This window comes from Bos taurus, chromosome 15 (genome assembly GCF_002263795.3).
Source record: "Bos taurus isolate L1 Dominette 01449 registration number 42190680 breed Hereford chromosome 15, ARS-UCD2.0, whole genome shotgun sequence".
NCBI lineage: Eukaryota > Metazoa > Chordata > Mammalia > Artiodactyla > Bovidae > Bos > Bos taurus.
This window is the reverse complement of record NC_037342.1, coordinates 38334365-38351292: the sequence shown is the minus strand read 5'-3', so window position 1 is coordinate 38351292 and position 16928 is coordinate 38334365. Positions and strand designations below refer to the sequence as shown.

General features: G+C 42.8%; 1 pseudogene; it reads left to right on the top strand.

The window, feature by feature from the left end:
* Positions 1-7450: 7450 nt before the first annotated feature.
* On the top strand, positions 7451-8376 carry LOC782705 (ferritin heavy chain 1 pseudogene; annotated as a pseudogene).
* The last annotated feature ends 8552 nt before the right edge of the window (positions 8377-16928 follow it).

The following is a 16928-nucleotide window of genomic DNA, read 5'->3' as shown; positions in this document are numbered from 1 at the left end:
CTACAAGGATATAAAGAAACTTATTCTTGTATATACTCTTTGGCACTTTTTGAATTATAAACCACGTGAATGTATATTATCCATCCAGAAAAGCAAATTAATTAGTGAAAAACTTCTTTAAAATGAATATGGAAAAAGTTATCTCAGGTACTCATCTCACATGCACATTTATTATTAGAATTAAATATTGTAACTACAAACTACAAAACTGCAAATTGCAATATGTCAAAAAAATGTATATTAACAGCTGCTGTCTATGGGGTCGCACAGAGTCGGACACGACTGAAGTGACTTAGCAGCAGCAGCAGAGCTTAAAAAGGTACCTATTGAAGATACAAACCTTGATAAGAGCTTAGTAAAAAGGGACCATATTTGGGAGTCACAATACCCCCAAGGTCCAGGCCTGAAGGTACCCTAGTGAGCAGCAGCAAAGCCAATTCTACACAGATTTTCAGGCCAAAGCTAGAGCACAGGGACCAGGAAGGAAGCTGTTGGTTCATACCTTTCTGTGACTGGAGCATCCCGGCAGCTGGGGCTGTGCTACAGGGCAGGAATCTATTACAACTGACTTGGAGAATATTTTTTGACAAACATTTAGTTTTGCCTTTGCAGTCTCTCACACAGTGCCTAGCACATAGAGGTTTCTGAGAAAACATTTGTTAAGTGAATGAATGAACCAATAGTTGGGCAGCATAGTGTGAAGTAATGTAAGTCCAAAGGGATAAAATACAGTCCCAGGTTACAACTCAGTTAAAGAGACAAGACAAAAATACCACAATATTTAGGGAAGACTAAAGAGAGGCCTAAAAGCAAGGCGTCAGTGCCTAGTGAGCCTGAGCTATAGGAAATCAGAGGTGGGAAATAGCCCTGTAGGCTGGTGTGAAGGGAAGATGACATATAGATAGGCAGAGACAAAGGGGTTTCTGGAGAAGACAATATCTTGATGCATGGGGAAGAAGCACAAGACTCGGAATTAGATAAGACCAGGGTTCAAATCCCACATCTGCTTTTTATTGATGGGTACCGTTACTCAACCTCTCTGATAAAGATAATAATGGGGCTTCAGAACTAGGCAGAGATATTCAGACTATACAGCCCCCATTTTAGATGACTGGTCTTCAGGATCTTATCCTTCTTTGAATGCTTGCCTGAAGCCAGATCAGAGAGAAGGAAGACTATGAATAGGAGAAAGGAAAGATCTTTTCCCCTAGGCCTCTGAGATTCCCTAGACCTGGAGCCAACTGGAGAATGGTGGGGAAATTGGGGTTCCCAATAAACAGACTAAAGCTGGATGGGGTAGTTGTGGCAGAAGGGGACCTCCCACTGCTGCCCCCTGACAACGTCTGAGCCTCTGCCAGTCAGTGCCCCAGCCTCAGTGGTCACCAAGCCTATCTCCAGGCCAGAGACATCCAAATCTTCTCCTACACTGGATCCCAGTTGCTTTTCCTTGATGTTTTGCCCTTTGAGTTTTCACTTCTCTTTTTTCCTCTCTCTTTTTTTAAAGTGAAGTATAGTTGATTTATAATGTTGTATTAGTTTCTGGTGTACAACAAAGGGACTTAGTTATACATACGTATACATATTTTTTTCATATTCTTTTCCACTATGGTTTATTATAGGATATTGAGTACTGTTCCCTGCACCATACATTAGGTCCTTTTGTTTATCTATTTTGTATTTAGTAGTGTATATCTGCTAATTCCAAACCCCTAATTTATACCTCTCCCGCTCCTTTCCCCCTTTGGTAACCGTAAGTTTGTTTTCTACGTCTGTTTGTTACGGTTTCATAAATAAGTTCATCTGTGCCATATTTTAGACTCCATGTATAAGTGATCTCTGGCATTAGTCTTTTTTTTTCTCTTAGTCTTGCTCTTTCTGATTTACTTCCCTTGGTGTGATAATTTCTGGGTCTACCCATGTTGCTGCAAATGACATTATTTCATTCTTTTTTAGGGCTGAGTAGTATTCCATTTGTCCATACAAGTAACAAATGCTAGAGAGGGTATAGAGAAGACGTTCATACAGTTGTCAGACAATGTCAGATGATATTTGGCCTATGCGCTCTACTAGGAGTTTTATGGTGTCATGTCTTATATTTAAGTCTTTAAGCCATTCTGAGTTTAGTTTTGGTGTGAGAGTATTTTCTAACTACATTGGTTTACATGAAGCTGTCCAACTTTGCTAACACTACTTGCTGAAGAGACCATCTTTTCTCCATGAGTCTTCACTTCTCTTTGTCTCTATTTCAATTTCTATTTCAACTTTTCTGTCTCTGTTTCAGTCGTGCCCTCTCTCTCTGTTTCTATCTCAACTGTCTACAGTTCTTTCTCTATTTTACTCACATTTCTCTCGATAACAAGCCCCAGCTCCCTGAACAATATTCTTTGTATTATTAAAACCCAAGACAAAGCAAAAGAAAAGCCCAGAGACTTGACTTATTCACAAAAGCATATCAATCTAAAACCCAGTGTGATCATTTGGATTCATATCTTTACACAATACTCAAAAATACATCTCTGATAGATAAAAGAGTTAAATATATGAAAGCCAAATCACAGAAAGACTGGCAGGAAATTGAACTCACTATTTATCAGATCTTTGGATGAATAGTAACTTTTCAAGCATTGAAACAAAAGAAGAAATCGCAAAGGAAAAGATGAACAGATTTTACTATGTAAAAATGTGAAGCTTCTGCACAAAGAAAAGTAACAAAAGGAAAATAAAACAGAAAATGTTTGAGAAAGTATTCAAATAATTAATATATAAGTTATATGAAATTGATATCATGAAATTAAAGCTTGAATCAATAGACCTCTTCCATAAATAGAAATACAACCATAAGTCAACATAAGGAAATGTGTTTAGCTTCATATTTTCAAGTATGTGCAAATTAAAACATTAACAGGAGTCATTTCCCTGCCATTATACCAGGAAAAAAATAAAACAATGAGAATACGTAGCGTTTGTGGTTAAGTAAATTTACACAATTCTTTTGGAACCTTCTTTGGCAATAATTATCAAGAAACTTTAAATTGTACCTTGGTCCCTTAATTCCAGTTCAAAGGATTAATCCTAAAACAGCAGATTTTAAACTCTGCTCCTTGCAACCCTAGAAATTCTACAAAATTGTCCGTGGGATTACCAGGAAAGGATGCTTTTATCCGGGTTTGGATCTATAAGCAAGAGAAATTAACCCTGGTTATCTTAAGCCAAAAGTCAATGCACTGAAATAACTCAGAGGTTCACAGAATCAATGGGAAGCTATACAACCAGGTTCCAAAAACAGTTAGGAAACGAGAATTCCAGCAGGCTAGGCAGCTGGAACCACACCACACATCTCAGAACAAGCAGAGTCCGGTGCATGTGGCCCTGCTGCTGGGAGGAAAATGACCTCAATCACCCCCATACTGTCACATACTCCTGATTCAAAGACATAGGAAAGGATGCCGGATTGCCTGAACCTAAATCACATGCCTTGGGTTTTGCAAGAAAGCAGGAGGTGGGGGTGAAGGAATATGGGTCTTTGGCTTCTCAGCAGGAGATAGGAACTCTCTCCCAAGTCTCCACACATATGGGGGAGTCCCCCAAACATACAACTCAGATATGAACTGCAAGATGATATGGGTGCTTGACAGTTGGAAAGCAGGAAATGCCTTCCACTGGGTGATGGGGTGCTGACCACATAAGGCTGTAAGCCCTCATCCTCACTTCAACTAAAGCGACTCCACTTTAACCTGCTTTCCAAATAGGTTTCCAGGCAAGATGTTATTTGCGGAAGGTTTCTGAACCTTCCACACATTTGAGAAGCCCTTGTGACAGGACTGGGAAGGCTGGCTTAATGCACATTACTGTCTCTTTTCTTCCCTGCTGCCTCCAAATAAAGTGGTTGCAAAGATGTTTTGTAGCCTCGTTTGCACTTATGAGTGACCTTGTAATACAATTCTAGCCAGAGAGACATAAGTCTGCATCTACTAGGGGCAATTCTGGGATGAGAAAAACAAAATGCAGACCTGAACCAATATTCTCTCTTCCTCCTTTCTGCCTTGGATGCTGATGCTATGATTAGAGCCTCAGCAGCCATTCTGAGAGCATGAACCTGAGAAAAAAGGCCAAGGGATCCAAAGCCAGCAGTCACTTGCCCCCAAATAACTTATTATATGAGAAATATAACCCCTTAATTTAAAGGCCATTTGGAGAAGCCATCTTTTCCTTGCTGCTAAAAACATTACTAATTGATACACGCAAGGAAAAAAATCCAAAAAAAGTAAATATATATACTGATAAGCTGTTCATTACAGAATTTTCCAATTGGTTTTGTTTTGTTTTTAAAACCACTAAATTTAAATGTTTAACTATAGAAGATGGCTTAAACAAATTGCAGTCTATCCACTGGATGAACTGGTATGTCCATATTAAGTTGGATAAGTATGAAGTCTTTATATGAAATGAAGTGAAGTGATGAGAAAGTGTTAGTTGCTCAGTCTAGTCTGACTCTTTGCGACCCCCTGAACTGTAGCCCGTCAGACTCCTCTGTCCATGGAATCTCCAGGCAAGAAAACTGGAGTGGGTTGCCATTCCCTTCTCCAGGGTATCTTCCCAACCCAGGGATTGAACCCAGGTCTCCTGCATTGCAGGCAGATTCTTCATCATCTGAGCCATGAGGGAAGCCCATGATGTCTTTATATGCTTATGATATAATAATTCAGAAATTAGAATATATAATTTATCTATGTTATTATACTATACATAAGAACCCAGCTACCTGCAATAGCTACTCACTTTATTTTTAGTCTCCCAGGAGTTCAAATTCCTTTTCTATTTTTAATTGAGTATAGTTGTTTTATAATGTTTCAGGTATAAGCAAAATTATATGTGTATATGTTGTATGTATGTGTATTGTTGTTTGGTTGCTTATATATACATATATATTATGTTTTTTTCTTTTTCAGATTTTTCCATTACCATTATCATTTTTTAAGGAACTGAATCAGCACCTGCTGAGCTGAGTAGCCTAACAACGATGCTCTGTGCCATGTGGCTCTATGACCCTTTCTCTCCACACTGTCTATTGGCTGGAGCAGGGGAGGGGCCAGCATCCTCTGACTGGCCTTGCTGTAAAACTCTGCTGAAACAGGAGTAATGTGGACCAATAGTTTTATTATCCCTGGGTCCTGGGGTGCACAAGAGCTTGTCTGCACCCTCCAAGAGTGGAGTTTCTATTTCCCCCAATCCTGTGGAATTTCTACATTCAAAGCCAGATTCTCTGGGGGTTCTTCCTATGTGAGAATGATTCCTGGGAATCGTAATAGCCTAACATAGGCATAAACACAATCATGTAAAACTCCTCTTTGCATATGGGACGGGAACATGAGCAAATAAAACCAACTGATATGTAAGAGAAGGGAATTTGTGGATGATATTTCTTTTAAGGAATTCATTATTACTGTTCTAATGTTGCTTTTACAGTAAATAAAATTGAGTTTTAAAAGCTCTGTAGAACTTCTGGAGTAAAACTTTATATGTGTGTGTTTTGTCTGACCCTGCAATACTGCTTCCAAGAATATAAGAATATAATTAGAGATAATGCATCAACATATAAGTCTTGAATACTCATCACAGCATTGGAGGAAAAAAATGGAAGGCTCTGAAATGCCAAACAAGAGTATTGATTAAGTAAATTATGATATATCCATAACAGGATGCTGTACAATTCAAAATCATATTGTAAAAGAATATTGGTTGGCACAGAAAATGTTAATGATTTACTGCCAAGTTTTAAAAAGAAGACAAAACAAAACCCCCAAAACCCTACAAGATAGTGACTATTTTGGCACTCTTTTTTCTATAGGAAAAACAATGTATGCTATTATAGACATTAAAAAATATTAACAAGGAAAGACAGGTGCTAACATGTTAACAGTGGTCAGTCCTAGGTTGGGAGGCAGGGATGATTAGAAAAAGTTTCTGTATGTTTCCTTCATGCTTTTTTCATGTTTTCCTCCCTTAAATATTAAAAAGGTATAAGGAGGAGGGTTTTATTTCTCCTCCTTTTTTTTTTTTTTTTTAAATAAAAACCTGCTAACTGCCTGTGTGCCTAGGAAACCATTGCCACAGTTCCCAACATCTCTTATGGCCCCTGAGCTTGGAGAAACCCAGGGAACTGCTCCCAGAGCCAAGTATTCAGGTAATGGTAAAGAGAGAGGACCAGAGGACGGGGAGAGGGGTTGGGCAGGTCAGAGGAAGTGCATCCACAGGCTGGTGGGGACACACTTGGATGCGTGGCTCTGGAAGAGCTCCAGGCTGCTGACCTGGGCTGCTGACAGGCCGTGCTCACAGATGTGTGAAGCTTTAAATGTGAAATGCCCAGCCAACCAGGGGAAGCGGCTCTGCTGGTGCCCCAACCTAATGAAGGCAGCCTTGAGCACTCAGAGCTCATAGACGATCTGTAAATCCAGCAGGGCTCCAGCCAGGTGACCCCGGCCCTGCCCCAGTAAGGCAGGGGTGAACATGGCATGTGGGGATCACGTGCTGCAAGCTCAGAGCCCAGGGCCTGCTTCCCTCCTTACAGTCCTCCCCTCCATCCCCACCCAGGGGGCTGGCCATCTAATTTTACAAACACAAAAACAAAGCAATTATGGTGACACTTGTCAACAGAAACAAAAGCACAACACGAGAGCTGTGAGCTAAATTTTACTTGGGGAAAAATGAGGACTATAGTCTGGGAGACAGTCTCTCAGCTCTGAGGAACTGCTGGGAAGAGATAGGGGTGGAGGTCAGTATATATGTGATCTTGGTGAAGGCAGGTATGTGTAGTCAACCACACTTTTGGGCAGAGTTGCTGCTAGTCACTAGGAGCAGATGTCTCCATTAATGATTTTAGTGCTTTTCTAGAAATAATAAGATGCAAGAATTGGCCTCATAAAATCTTTCCAAAATATCTGAAGGCCTGTTCTGTAAGGTTTTCCCAGAGCACAGAGTGCTTCATTCCTAATCTGAGCCCTGAACTCCTTTCAGGGTGTGCTGAAGGTCAGTGAGCGACACAGTGGCTAGTGAACTAATCCTTGTTGGGACAGATGGTAAATGGCAATTTTTCATCCACACACTGAAGAAATAAGGAAACAGGAGTCAGATCTGACTCTCAACTTATGTGACCATGAGCAGGTCCATGCCTCAGTTTCCCATCTGTGACATGGGGATACTGATAATATTTACCCCAGCAGGTAACTCTGCATCTTATTAATGAAGACAAAAAATGGTGTAAGAAAGGATATGTGAAAATTCCTTTGTAAATTATGGAAGGCTAAGCTATTAAGAAGAGGTGGCAAGAATACACAGAAGAACTGTACAAAAAAGATCTTCACGACCCAGATAATCACGATGGTGTGATCACTGACCTAGAGCCAGACATCCTGGAATGTGAAGTCAACTGGGCCTTAGAAAGCATCACTACGGACAGTCTTAGCGGAGAGTCGCTGCGGTTTCCTACTTCAACAGTGCTTGAATGGAACCCGGCTGCTCATCTCCCCCACCCCCCCCCCCCCCACCCCGGCCGGCCACTCAGAGCCAGCCCTCGTCACCACTTGACAGCGCCCTGCGACCGGCCCAAGGTCCCCGCCACTGCTCCAGCGCCGCTCGGCCGTCGCCGCCACCGGCACCACCACCGCCCGTTTTCAGCCGCCCACCATGACGACCGCATCCCTCTCGCAGGTGCGCCAGAACTACCACCAGGACTCGGAGGCTGCCATCAACCGCCAGATCAACCTGAGGCTCTACGCCTCCTATGTCTACCTGTCCATGTCGTACTATTTTGACCGTGATGATGTGGCTTTGAAGAACTTTGCCAAATACTTTCTTCACCAATCTCATGAGGAGAGGGAACATGCTGAGAGACTGATGAAGCTGCAGAACCAGCGAGGCGGCCGAATCTTCCTTCAGGATATCAAGAAACCAGACCGTGATGACTGGGAGAATGGGCTGACTGCAATGGAATGTGCGCTGTGCTTGGAGAGAAGGGTGAATCAGTCACTACTGGAACTGTACAAACTGGCCACTGAAAAAAATGATCCCCATCTGTGTGATTTCATTGAGACTCATTACCTGAATGAGCAGGTGGAAGCCATCAAAGAATTGGGTGACCACATAACCAACCTGAGCAAGATGGGGGCCCCTGGATCTGGCATGGCAGAGTACCTCTTTGACAAGCACACCCTAGGACACAGTGAGAGCTAAGCCTCAGGCTGGTTTCCCACAGCCACAGGGGTGACTTCCCTGGTCACCAAGGCAGTGCATGCATATTTGGGTTACCTTCATCTTTTCTATAAGTTGTAACAAAACATCTACTTAAGTTCTTTCTTTAGTACCATTCCTTCAAATAAAGTAATTGGGTACCCGCCCCCCCAAAAAAAGAAAGCATCACTACGAACAAAGCTAGTGGAGGTGATGGAATTCCAGTGGAGCTATTTCAAATCCTGAAAGATGATGCTGTGAAAGTGCTGCACTCAATATGCCAGCAAATTTGGAAAACTCAGCAGTGGCCACAGGACTACAAAACGTCAGTTTTCACTCCAATCCCAAAGAAAGGTAATGCCAAAGAATGCTCAAACTACCGCACAATTGCACTCATCTCACATGCTAGTAAAGTAATACTCAAAATTCTCCAAGCCAGGCTTCAGCAATATGTGAACCGTGAACTTCCTGATGTTCAAGCTGGTTTTAGAAAAGGCAGAGGAACCAGAGATCAAATTGCCAACATCCGCTGGATCATGGAAAAAGCAAGAGAGTTCCAGAAAAACATCTATTTCTGCTTTATTGACTATGCCAAAGCCTTTGACTGTGTGGATCACAATAAACTGTGGAAAATTCTGAAAGAGATGGGAATACAAGACCACCTGACCTGCCTCTTGAGAAATCTGTATGCAGGTCAGGAAGCAACAGTTAGAACTGGACATGGAACAACAGACTGGTTCCAAATAGGAAAAGGAGTTCGTCAAGGCTGTATACTGTCACCCTGCTTATTTAACTTCTATGCAGAGTACATCATGAGAAACGCTGGACTGGAAGAAACACAAGCTGGAATCAAGATTGCCGGGAGAAATATCAATAACCTCAGATATGCAGATGACACCACCCTTATGGCAGAAAGTGAAGAGGAACTCAAAAGCCTCTTGATGAAAGTGAAAGAGGAGAGTAAAAAAGTTGGCTTAAAGCTCAACATTCAGAAAACAAAGATCATGGCATCTGGTCCCATCACTTCATGGGAAATCGATGGGGAAACAGTGGAAACAGTGTCAGACTTTATTTTTTTGGGCTCCAAAGTCACTGCAGATGGTGACTGCAGCCATGAAATTAAAAGACGCTTACTCCTTGGAAGGAAAGTTATGACCAACCTAGATAGCATATTCAAAAGCAGAGACATTACTTTGCCAACAAAGGTCCGTCTAGTCAAGGCTATGGTTTTTCCTGTGGTCATGTATGGATGTGAGAGTTGGACTGTGAAGAAGGCTGAGCACCGAAGAATTGATGCTTTTGAACTGTGGTGTTGGAGAAGACTCTTGAGAGTCCCTTGGACTGCAAGGAGATCCAACCAGTCCATTCTGAAAGAGATCAGCTCTGAGATTTCTTTGGAAGGAATGATGCTGAAGCTGAAACTCCAATATTTTGGCCAATATTCATGCGAAGAGCTGACTCATTGGAAAAGACTCTGATGCTGGGAGGGATTGGGGGCAGGAGGAGAAGGGGATGACAGAGGATGAGACGGCTGGATGGCACCACTGACTCGACAGATGTGAGTCTGAGTGAACTCTGGGAGTTGGTGATGGACAGGGGGGCCTGGCGTGCTGCGATTCATGGGGTCGCAAAGAGTTGGACACAACTGAGCGACTGAACTGCACTGAACTGAAGCTAATGTCTGGGCTTCCTTGATGGCTCAGTGGTAAAGAATTTGCCTGCCTGAATGGCAAGCCTCTTCAGTATTCTTGCCTGGGAAATCCCATGGACAGAGGAGCCTGGTGGGCTAGTCCATGGGGTCGCAAATAGTCGGACACAACTGATCGACTAAACACAAACCAGTTAATGTCAGTCCCTGTTCATCAGGTGAATGCTTTTCAGTTCTCTAATTTTGAGTGTTATTTGTACATTATGATACTTCACTGCCTTCCAATTTCCACAGCTTGCGACGGAAGGCCCCACAGAGAAATGATCATTAGATCCAAAGCAGAGGAAAACACATACTGGCTAATATAAAGATCAATATAATTTCTGAGCCTGAGTTTTGAATTTAGCTCTGAGTTTCAGTGGAGAAGATGTAAAAGGAACCACTTAGGGGAAATAGAATGTTCTCTAAATCCACATTGCTCAAATAGCAGTCATTGATATACCCTCCTCACGTGTTTTGTTGTATGTTTATGCCACCTGTACTTTCAGCTAATGAATGCTTTAAACAAGTCTAATAAAAATTATTTCCTAAGGAAAAATATAGCACTCCTTTAAGTGCTTGCCATATATTTTCCCTAATATGCTGTACAAAGGTCATCATGGTATGCCCACACTGCTCGAAATCCTAGCTTTCACTGGAGACAATGCTCCAGATCATAATGAAGAGACTGAGGCCTAGCAAAAGGACCAGACTTGCCCAGGGTCCCACGTGAGGGGAGGGACAGGCTGCCCTCCAGTCCAGCGCCCTTAGCTCCCCTTTACCCACTGCCTCTGAGTCCCTCCCCACACCATCCTGCTTGCCCCCTCAGTCAGGGCTGTGCCCATAAGGCCCCAATAATGTGCTCATTTCTGATTCTGAAAGAAGGTGAGTTGATGCAATTTGGGAGACTCCCCAAACCACCTGGTACTCTCTCCTGGCCTCCTTCCCTAGACTGTGAGCTCCAGGAGGGGTCAATCCATGAATCAGGAGATTGGTGCCAGACTCTAGGAATGGAGGCAGAGTTTTCTCAACCTCTTGACAAGCAGGTGGTGAGCGAGCTTGGAATGAATTGTACAGGGTGAAGAGAAACAGCCAGAGGAGGGGGAGGGTTTCTAGGGCTCGGAAGTGTGTGTCCCAGAGGAAAGCGCCCAGTAGAGGAGGCAGCCCAGGACCCCCAGCTGAGGCTGAGTCAGTGGAGCAAGGCACTCTGTGCTCTGCACTCTGTTTAGTCTGGGCTCTTACAGTGGCTCCCTTTCCCCTTTTGTCCATCCATCTGAGAGGATGCCTGCTTGTAATATGGCCCCGGTGCTATACGAGCTAGCAGAGCCCCATGTGGGTCTCAGGAACATATCATCAGGGACTGCAAAGTGATATATGAAGCCCAGGTGGGTCTCATGGGGCCAGAAGAGGACAAGTTGCCTTACCCAGATGCCCCACTAGGGACCTTGTGAGAAGTGCGGCCTCAGACTAGTGAGAACAACTTGCAGAGCTCAACCAGGGCTCAGCTCTGATATAGATGCAGGCTGGGAAGAGAGGTGCAGAAACCCCACTAAGCCTGGCAGTCCTGCTGCCAGCACTCAATGTAGACATGGAAATGTCTTTCCAGCTCCCCTTAGCCTCTGCTAGGTGTTGCTGCTCGGGAGGCCATGGAATGAAGGAAGAATCCCCAGGTTAGGCACCAGCAGGCTAGAGTTCTTGCTTTGGCTCTGTGTGAAATCACTTTGCCACTCAGGGCTTTAGTTTCCTCATCTGCACGATGATATATATATATATATATTTTTTTAATTCTTGTCATGTTGCAAAAATTAGGAAATTTAGGTTCTGAGGTCAGACAGACTTGGTTTCAAGTCGAATTCTTCCCAGAGGAGCTTCCCAGAGTTTACCAGAGGTCATAGACTAAGACAGACTGGCACAAAAGAGGTAGTCTTGCTTCTTGCTCAAGCATGCACAAACAGTGGGTAGCAGAGTGAAGACTAGAATGAAGGATCTGGACTCTAATGTAGAGACACATCTAACAGATAATCATACAAATAATTAATCGAATGATTAATCATAAATGTGATAGATGCTGTGAATGAAAAATAGAGAATGCTACCAGAGTAGAAAACAGATTATAATATGACAAAATAGCCATGAAATAGATTTTGGACATTCTCCAAAGAGTTATAGGAAATCATTTAAGCAAAACAGTGATCATGAAAGTCTGCTGCAGTAAAGACTGGATTGGAAAGACACAACAGGAGAGGCATGGCCACCTGTAGAGAGGTTCATGCAGTAGTCCAGTCAAGGGATGGTAATGGCATGGGTTAGGGTAGTGGGGACACTAGACCAATGTGATAGAAGCATCAGCAGTCAATGGTGGTTTTGATATGAAAAAGGGAAGGAAGAGGCAATGTTAAACATGTACCCCAAGTTACTGAAATGAGTAATAGGGTAAATGATAATGCCATCTACTGGGATTTGAACTGTGGTGCTGGAGAAGATTCTCGAGAGTCCCTTGGACAGCAAGGAGATCAAACCAGTCAATCCTAAAGAAAATCAGTCCTGAGTATTCATTGGAAGGACTGATGCTGAAGCTGAAGCTCCAATACTTTGCCCACCTGATGCAAAGAGCCAACTCATTGGAAAAGACCCTGATGCTGGGAAAGATTGAAGGTAGGAGGAGAAGGGGACAACAGAGGATGGGATGGTTGGATGGCATCACTGACTCAATGGACATGAGTTTTAGTTAACTCTGGGAGACGGGGAAGGACAGGGAAGCCTGGTGTGCTGCAGTCCATGGGGTCGCAAAGAGTTGGACATGACTTACCGACTGAACAACAATGGGGATTGGGGTATGAGAAGAGGGACAGATTTGGGGGAAGAAGACCTTTAGTTCAATTTTAGCTATGTTGGGTGTTCTTGTTGTGATAGGGGTTGTTTTGGTCACTTTGATCTGGGAAGACTAAGTTTGCCTGCGAAATTGAGAAGGCAATTAGATGAGTAAGCCTCTCAGTTGCGAGATGGGGGCTTCGAAGTTAACCTAGTATGGTACCAGAAGCTACAATGGATAGGGAAAGGTAGCCTGCCTGACCTTAACACAGGGTAGGGAGTAGACAGAGCATAGGCTTTGAATGATACTCATTGTTACCACCAGCCATGTGACTTTGGAGCATCTTTCTGAGCTGAAGACTCTTCCTTTGTAAAATGGAAATGACTTTAACATCCTCACTAAATTATTATGAAATTGCACTATAATATAATTAATAGTTCAAAAGACCTTTCAATTCAGTTTCAGTTCAGTTGCTCAGTCGTGTCCGACTCTTTGTGACCCCATGAATCACAGCACACCAGGCCTCCCTGTCCATCACCAACTCCTGGAGTTCACTCAGACTCACGTCCATCGAGTCATTGATGCCATCCAGCCATCTCATCCTCTGTCATCCCCTTCTCCTCTTGCCCCCAATCCCTCCCAGCATCAGAGTCTTTTCCAATGAGTCAACTCTTCGCATGGGGTGGCCAGAGTACTGGAGTTTCAGCTTCAGCATTATTCCTTTCAAAGAAATCCCAGAGTTGATCTCCTTCAGAATGGACTGGTTGGATCTCCTTGCAGTCCAAGGGACTCTCAAGAGTCTTCTCCAACACCACAGTTCAAAAGCATCAATTCTTCGGCGCTCAGCCTTCTTCATAGTCCAACTCTCACATCCATACATGACCACAGAAAAAACCATAGCCTTGACTAGACGGACCTTTGTTGGCAAAGTAATGTCTCTGCTTTTGAATATGCTATCTAGGTTGGTCATAACTTTCCTTCCAAGGAGTAAGCGTCTTTTAATTTCATGGCTGCAGTCACCATCTGCAGTGACTTTGGAGCCCAAAAAAATAAAGTCTGATACTGTTTCCCCATCAATTTCCCATGAAGTGATGGGACCAGATGCCATGATCTTTGTTTTCTGAATGTTGAGCTTTAAGCCAACTTTTTTACTCTCCTCTTTCACTTTCATCAAGAGGCTTTTGAGTTCCTCTTCACTTTCTGCCATAAGGGTGGTGTCATCTGCATATCTGAGGTTATTGATATTTCTCCCGGCAATCTTGATTCCAGCTTGTGTTTCTTCCAGTCCAGCGTTTCTCATGATGTACTCTGCATAGAAGTTAAATAAGCAGGGTGACAGTATACAGCCTTGACGTACTCCTTTTCCTATTTGGAACCAGTCTGTTGTTCCATGTCCAGTTCTTACCGTTGCTTCCTGACCTGCATACAGATTTCTCAAGAGGCAGGTCAGGTGGTCTTGTATTCCCATCTCTTTCAGAATTTTCCACAGTTTATTGTGATCCACACAGTCAAAGGCTTTGGCATAGTCAATAAAGCAGAAATAGATGTTTTTCTGGAACTCTCTTGTTTTTTCCATGATCCAGCGGATGTTGGCAATTTGATCTCTGGTTCCTCTGCCTTTTCTAAAACCAGCTTGAACATCAGGAAGTTCACGGTTCACATATTGCTGAAGCCTGGCTTGGAGAATTTTGAGTATTACTTTACTAGCATGTGAGATGAGTGCAATTGTGCGGTAGTTTGAGCATTCTTTGGCATTGCCTTTCTTTGGGATTGGAATGGAAAACTGACATTTTCTAGTCCTGTGGCCACTGCTGAGTTTTCCAAATTTGCTGGCATATTGAGTGCAGCACTTTCACAGCATCATCTTTCAGGATTTGAAATAGCTCCACTGGAATTCCATCACCTCTACTAGCTTTGTTCGTAGTGATGCTTTCTTTTTTTGGGGGGGGGGTACCCAATTACTTTATTTGAAGGAATGGTACTAAAGAAAGAACTTAAGTAGATGTTTTGTTACAACTTATAGAAAAGATGAAGGTAACCCAAATATGCATGCACTGCCTTGGTGACCAGGGAAGTCACCCCTGTGGCTGTGGGAAACCAGCCTGAGGCTTAGCTCTCACTGTGTCCCAGTGTGTCTCACTGTGCTTGTCAAAGAGGTACTCTGCCATGCCAGATCCAGGGGCCCCCATCTTGCGCTTTCTAAGGCCCAGTTGACTTCACATTCCAGGATGTCTGGCTCTAGGTGAGTGATCACACCATCATGATTATCTGGGTCATGAAGATCTTTTTTTGTACAGTTCTTCTGTGTATTCTTGCCATCTCTTCTTAATATCTTCTGCTTCTGTTAGGTCCATACCATTTCTGTCCTTTATCAAGCCATCTTTGCATGAAATGTCCCCTTGGTATCTCTAATTTTCTTGAAGAGATCTCTAGTCTTTCCCATTCTGTTGTTTTCCTCTATTTCTTTGCATCGATCACCTAGGAACGCTTTCTTATCTCTTCTTGGTATTCTTTGGAACTCTGCATTCAGATGCTTATATCTTTCCTTTTCTCCTTTACTTTTTGCTTGTCTTCTTTTCACAGCTATTTGTAAGGCCTCCCCAGACAGCCATTTTGCTTTTTTGCATTTCTTTTCCATGGGGATGGTCTTGATCCCTGTCTTCTGTATAATGTCATGAACAGATATTTCAGACAAGCACCTTGTATTATATCTTATAAGCTTGGTGTGAACACTACTGCCAAAATAATTTTTTTTTTTTAGCAAAATAAGATATCTAGAACACCTAGCACAGTAGAGAGAGTGTGTAGTTAGGTTTCTGCAGCAATTTTAGAGATGGACAACCCTGGATTCAAGTCCGGGCTTATCACTCCTGAGTTGCGTGACTTCGGACAATTATTTACTGAATTTCCTTTTCTGAAAAATTGCAAGACTAATGGAATCAGCTTCATGAGTTTGTTGCAAAGTTTAAATGAAATAATTATGTAAAGTATGTTGCATTTACTGTGCGATCAAAACATGCCAATTATGATGAGCTATAAGAGAGTGTCTGGCGCACACTGAGTACTCAGTCCGCTTGTTCCCGTGCATCCTCCGTGCCACTCCTCACCCTCCACACGTCAATTTGCACACATTTAGGCACACAGGTTTACTCAATGTCTGTTCACAGAGCAACCAGAGCTCTCTAAGTCCTAATTCCTCACAGCACCCCTGAATTCAGCTCTCTCCACAGCAATCTATTCAATAAGACAACAGATAATATAAGATATTGTCACGTTGTTCTCAAGTACCAGCTCCCCTCCCTCACTGGGAATGTAAGAGACAGAGGCTCTAGGCCATATGCTCACATCATCAGCTGTGTTTCCATGACAACCAGTCCAGCATAACTAGACGTTTCAGCAGAGATGAGCTGTGACACCCAGCTCCCCACAGAATGTAGCTGAGTAGCTATTATTATATTCCTTGCAGTGATCTAAGGGCTAAAGCAGGCTAGATATGGCTCTGACGGGTGGGGAAGTTTGTGCTTGCATAAGTAAGAGGCTGAATTTGGGAATGCATTTGGCGATCCATTGCAGCACTAAATGCTTTGGCTGGAATAAGTTAAAAGAAATCTGAAATAAAAATTGTGTGCTAAATGCCACACCAGAGGAACGTACCTATTGCAATGTGAACAAAGCGAAGATACAGACCTAATTCTTCTTTAAAGGGTCATAGAAACTTCATTTTAACAAAAACTTTTGCATTTTCTCTATTAAAATAAAAAGGAAACATACTATAAATGTATCAGTTAGGATGCTTTCAACTGCAAATAGCAGTAAGCCTAACTAACATAGTTTAAATAATTAGGATATTCGTTATCTTAAGCCTTTCCAAGGAGGGTTAATTCAGTGGCTCATGAATATCAGTAGGATCCAAGTGTGCTCTGTCTTTCCTTAGCATGTTTGCAAAATCCACAATATGTCCTCTCATGGTTGAGATAACCAAAGCATCTCTAGATATTGCAAGCAAACATTTCATCTCCAAAGAAGAGCCTTTGCTCCTGTGCTTCCATTTTTTTGTAGTGAGGAAAATCTCTCCCAGTACTCCCCCTGCAGACTTCCCCTCAGGTCCCATTGGCATGACTTCATCACAGATTCAAAGTCAAGAATTTAGATTTTATTCTGCAAGAAAAGGTAAACCATGAAAGGATTTTCAATCAGGTGATA